The sequence below is a fragment of the Sciurus vulgaris genome (genome assembly GCF_902686455.1).
Source record: "Sciurus vulgaris genome assembly, chromosome: 7".
NCBI lineage: Eukaryota > Metazoa > Chordata > Mammalia > Rodentia > Sciuridae > Sciurus > Sciurus vulgaris.
This window is the reverse complement of record NC_136467.1, coordinates 11548637-11554636: the sequence shown is the minus strand read 5'-3', so window position 1 is coordinate 11554636 and position 6000 is coordinate 11548637.

Here is a 6000-nt window from a genome sequence, read left to right as displayed (position 1 = left end):
CATTCAAATTGTCCCATTCAAATTTCAGCATAATACTTGGAATAAATGAGATGGACATCACCTTAAAAAGTAGAGGGAGAAAGAATATAAATAAAACAAGATGAATTCTGTTATGCATATTTTAGAACCAAGCAACTCTATCCTAGAAAACTTGGATGCAATCATAAATAAATTAATTGAATTAATAAAGTATACAAGGTTTTGATTATAGCATTGTTTGTAGTCGTGAAAGAGCTGAAAATTAAGTGGGTAAAAAAATTGGTTTGTTCATGAAACAATATATGTAATTAAATTAATTATATCTACACAGATAAACAGGCAAATACTCAGAATATTGAGTAAAAAAAAGGAGGTTGTAAAAAGAATGCATGACGTTATTTTTGTAAAATGTTCAGACAGAATGATGCTATTTGTGCCTTCCATATATTCAGAAAGCAAAGCACGAAATATGAAAGAACATACATTTCAGCTTCAAAGTACTCACAACTTCTGAGAAGGAAGCAAAAAAACTGGTTGGAGGTTTAGCTACATAAAACACCTCATTTCTTTCAAAAAACACTGATTTGAAGAAAATATGGTACTATTCGTTAAATCTGGTATGGTAGATGCATGAATGTCTGATGTATTATTTTCTGTTCTTTGTTATACATTGGAAGCAGTTCAGACTTAAAAAAATCTTGAAAGAGAGCATTTTTTTCTTGCCCAAATTACTGAAGTTGAATAAATGTTTTAAAACAGGTTGCTTCAGACAGCTTGCTACTCAAAAACTACTTAGCCCAAACTTAAAATCTAAAGCAAATGACATCCTTTTAAAAGTACTTTGGCTAAAAACTAAACATTTCTTCCAGCGATATTCTGATTGTTCAAGAGCAATTTCAGAACTCCTCTTCCATAATTTCTAAGCACTATGTTGTATGAGTTTCCGTGGAGCTGCATTGCTTTGGATTTCAATCTTCTGTACGACTCCAGAACATTCCTCCTCTCACCATTCCTGAGTGGTGCATGTGGTCAGCTCCCTCCAGGCACTGAAGCTCAGCACCAAGTGTGAGGCGGTCCCTGCCCTGGTGGAGCATCTACCTAACTGAGCATGAAACTGACTGTGGACGGGGAACCTACGAATGACCGGCAGGGAGAAAGCATAGCTGCAGGTATGAGGACGAGTTTTCTAAAGGATGTGAAACAGAGCATCGTTCAAACGTCCAAAGAATGATAGGAAGGAAATGTCAAGGTACAGAAGGAACACAGCAGTAAAATGAGAGTAAAAATAAAAACGGGCATGAAGGGCTTAGCAAGAGATCTGCAGAAAGAGGGAGAGGGGAAGACAGAGTCACCCAGAGAGACGCCCACTGAGCAGTCTTGAAGGCGCAGTGAGCAGGGGAACAACACGCAGAGTGCTTCTGAAGCCCACGTCTAAGAAAGGCAGCCGTCAAGATGCAGAAAAGGGAGAGATGACCTGCCAGGAGAGCCTTCCAGTCCACCCAGCCAGAGGGCCCTTGCACATGCCAGTGACTTTGGTTTTAATTCCACTTAAGAATGCTGAATTCTGTGACATGCGCAAGCTGCAAGGGACAAAGTTCCAACACCCTCTGAAGAGAATTCATCAGAACCTCATCTCCCAGATCTGGCCAGGAAACCCAGAGCCCTGCACCGTTTCAGCTCGGGGTCCCAGAGTCTGTTTCAAAACAAGATGGAAAATGCCTCCTGAGAGCTTCGGTTAGAACCGAGTAACGAATGTTTCCGCAGATCTCAAATATTGTAATTTATCACATGTTTATCCCCCAAAGAAATCTGCAACAACATCCCGGAGTGTGCAAGATAAATGTGCCCGCGAGCCAGGGCAGTGATGGAGAGCGGCTCGCGCTCACACGTACCCGGCTTAAATCACGTCCCGGCAGCTTACCGCGACTGCCATCCGGGTCAACTTTCTTCTCCGGGCCTCAGTGTCCCCATCTGTTAAGGGTTGCTAATGACAGGTACCCAAGCAGGTCACAGCAGTGCCACCACCTGGGAGGGCTCTGGAGGTCCTCAGGAACGCCAGCCCTCAGGGTTGCTTCCATACAGAAGGCACCCCGACCTGCAGAGTGCCTCTGGTCCCTCTGCCACCAGCTCTCATTTCAGCTTCATTTTATATTCGGATCCGGTTCACGTTCCCTCCTCACATTTCTAAGTGCCAAGCCCTTGGCACCTAGAGCTGAGGCTGGCAAAATGATCACCCAGAAAGAGCAGTTTTCAGAGAAAGACTAAATTTGACTTTATAGGATGATGAACAAACAACAATTATTAAAAATGATTAAACTTAGAATTGACTCCAAAATGATTAAACTTAGAATGGACTCCTGGCCTCTCTCTGCAGTGGGGATGTTGCTGGGCAGAGGAAACTACACGCCCTTAGGTCGTATTTGAATTAAGTTATAGTCAAGTCATTCATTCCGCTCGTGAAGATGAATAGCTGGGATTTTATCCAACCTGTGTTTATCTCACAGAAAGCAATCTTATTTCCTTAATAAAAAGAGAACTGTTGGGGGGAAAGAACTGGGATGTGCAGCTCGAGATAGGTGGAAGGAGACTGGAACTCCTCATTCGCCAGATGCCAGTCATTTGCACACCTACAGTGGAACCTTATCTCTTATGTCATGGTGTTGTTCCTTAAAATGAGGTGGCAATTAGCTGTTACTACAGCAACAGGGCACAGGATGCACCATGAAGGCAGAAATATCTGATTATGACCATAGATCACACAGGGAGTAAATAACAGCAATGAATCATCTGAGCAGAATAAGGACACACCTTCCTTGCCATCCACCCTCCATGGTCTAGTGTCCTGAACTTACAAATTGCAGAGAAATTTTGAGTACTACATGCTATGCCACAATAAATAGAAATCTCCTCATGTTAACTGAAAATGCTTTAAAGTAGAAAGCCAAACCGATTTGGCTGAGGATTTCAAGTCTGGCTCCCCAGTGGAACCATGCAGCATGCTTCTGAAAAACATGCTGTTCCCGGGGGTCCACCTGGAGAGTTTTGACCACTGGGTGCTTCTAGGCTGTAGTGAGCACTGAGAACCAAAGTCTATGTCCTCATGCACTGGTTTGTGAGGAAAATATTCTTTTTTTTTTTTTTTAAACTGGGTAATAAAAAGAGAGATTCCTGATTAATGTGTGTTTTAAACAGCAAGAAAGAAAAAGTAACATTATATATTCGCTCATTAAGATAGTTTTAAATAACAAGTTTCACAAGGGAACCGAGGTCTTTCCTATGCATGAATGAGTGTCTGGGAGTTGGCAGGGAGAGGGTTGGGTCGCCATGTTGGAAGCTCCTGTTCAGTTTTTCAAATCACACATTTGTGGCATCGTTCTCTCCCCTAAAGGCCAAGTCAAAACTTCCCAGCAGTTCAGCCCATGCATGATGGCAAAGCTCACCCACATTAGCTCCTAGATGTATTTGGGCTCCTTGCAGCTGCTGGGGTCCTGCATAGATTTTCCCTGAAATTCTGCAGCCCTGGCAGGAGATGAGAGAAATCAGATGGCACGGCCACTTAGCAGACGGCTGGTGCCCATCCCAGCTGCTCTGTGACTCCACTTACCTCAATCTGGCTGTGACTCTGTGGTGGCTGCATTGGGGCTAGCAGGTACTTTTGAGCCCTTGATGACACCGGGAAGACTGGGCCCACTGAAATCCCAGAGGTGCCGAGTCTATAGCAAAGCAAAGAAAAATAGGCATGAATTCATCTTTGACAGATTTCCTTTGGGCTCCAGCACAATGTTGATTTGCACCCAAAAATCCTCTAGTAATTTCTTAAATGGACTATGAGGCAATCCAATGATTCATAAATGGAACTTTGCCCCTCCACTAAGTGTGATTTAAAAGAACTCTCAGATACTCTGCTGGCATGTTTATCTGCTAGAAGAGAAAATGTCTGTTCTTTTTAGATTCATGGCAGACCTCCTGAGATTCTATTTCTAAATTTTTATTGAGCTTTTCCACCTCTCTGTTGAAGGGTGTCAGGTGTCTTTGCTGTATTCTCATTAGCAACTGACCGGTCATTTGCCTGTGAAGATGAGACTGTTTGCTTCATCATCAATAATAACACTAGTGTTTTTCTAATTTTCTATTTGAGGGTTCACAGAGGGTAAGTGGAAGTGGATAAGTAGGTGCAGATCTTCAACAAAACGTTTCACTAATACTCTCTTGGTTAAATTCCTATGTAATCAACTAGAGAAATACAAGCTTATGTTGGGTTTTTAATCTATTGACAAGCTATAGCTTAATTTGATAAAGGATGACTCCAATAAAATATGCATTGTAGGTAATTATCTCATCAAAATTAAATTCTTTGACACTTAAAACTGGGAACCCTACCTCAAGGAGAGCTTCTATTTTCAAAGAGTAGTCTTTTCTGAATACTTCTGAAACTGCAGCTATTCTCAAATGTCCTAGAGAAAGCAAACAGCTGTTGCATCCTATGCAGAACTAAGGGTTCAAAAACCAGTACTAAGACTTTCCATTTTAGCCCAGCAGGGCCACCCAAGTGACATTTCTGGGGAATAGAATCAACTTCCAGTAAATTAGCAAACATACACCACAAATGGAAATATTCAATTGAATATTTATAAGAAATAAAAAATTGAAGGTATATTGAAAGGGGAATAGTTTTTTATTGTTGAAATGCCTAATGTTTCAAGCTAATCGTTTGGAGAGTAATTAACATTTTATGAGTAACTGTGCAATGGTGTTTGTTATTATTAAAGGAAAAAGAAAAGAAAATACTTCCCAAGTGTGCTTTCTTTTTTTCAAGTTTCAGAGACAGATTTTAAAGGCGTGTGTTGATTCAGTGGAAACAGGACTCGGAGTTAAGAAACCTCAGGGTGGCTAGTTAATCTCTTGGCCTCATTTCCTTTCCTCTAAAACTATAATGAAGGCCAGGCTAATTGTTTCTTGTATGCTTCTTGTCAAACATTGAGCCTCCTCCTCAAAGATTCTGATTAGGTAGGTCTGGGAGATGCACTTTAAGCATTCAGGAATTAGATCTCAAAAGTACAATGTTTAGCTCAGGTAAAACTAACATGTAGGGCAAAACATTGAAGGGCTAGCAGAGTTGTCCAAGAAAGAAATGAATGGATAGTTGTTGGGAATCATATTCAAATAGGTAATAGGAAGCACACTTAAGACCAAGTCTTCCAAAGTAGAGGCCTCTCCACCTGCATTTCTGAAAGGGAGCCCATAATTTGAAAGTCTCTATCATGATTCAGTGACACATAGAAACTCAGCACTTTGGTCTCTGGCTTCCCTTTCTAACCAGGGCATCTCTGCTGAGTCAGTTTGAAATGCTACAGTTCAGTGGCTAAAACAGATTTGAATTCTATTTTCTAATAATGTGTCCTAGAAACCAGTGAATCTGTGTGTGCTTGTCAACTTTGCATGTCTCCAATGACATCCTGAGATGGCCAAGTTTGTATAAAGAAGAGGTTTATGGAGCATGCAGTTTTGAAGTCCAAAGAGCATAGTTCAGGTTTAGTGGCCATTCCTTGACTGCACATCTGCTTGGTGTAGATGGCAAGTAAAAGTCTCAAGTCAGGATTAAAGAAAGAGGGTGAGTTCAAACTCAGGCGTTTAAAACAAAACTCCCAAGAGAGCTACCAGGGAGACCCACAGGAACTACCTTCTGAACCAGCCAATGACCTAGAGACCTCCCACTAGGCCCCACCTCCCAAAGGTTCCACCACCTCCCAACAGCGGCACCTTGTGGACCACACCTCCAATCACAGTGGATCCTTGGGGAACAGTAACTATATTTAGACCCATAGCTCTATGCCTGTTGGTGCTACTACCATTCTCCCCACACCCAGGTTCTAAAGCACATGTGCAGTCATAATCCAGCTTGTCAACGGCTTTATATTCCATCTCAGATTTATTATCCTACTTACTCACCACCCATGTTCACTTCTTCATCGAAGTCCTGTAAATCATTGCAATGCCCTTTTGTCTGGTCTGCTAGCCTCC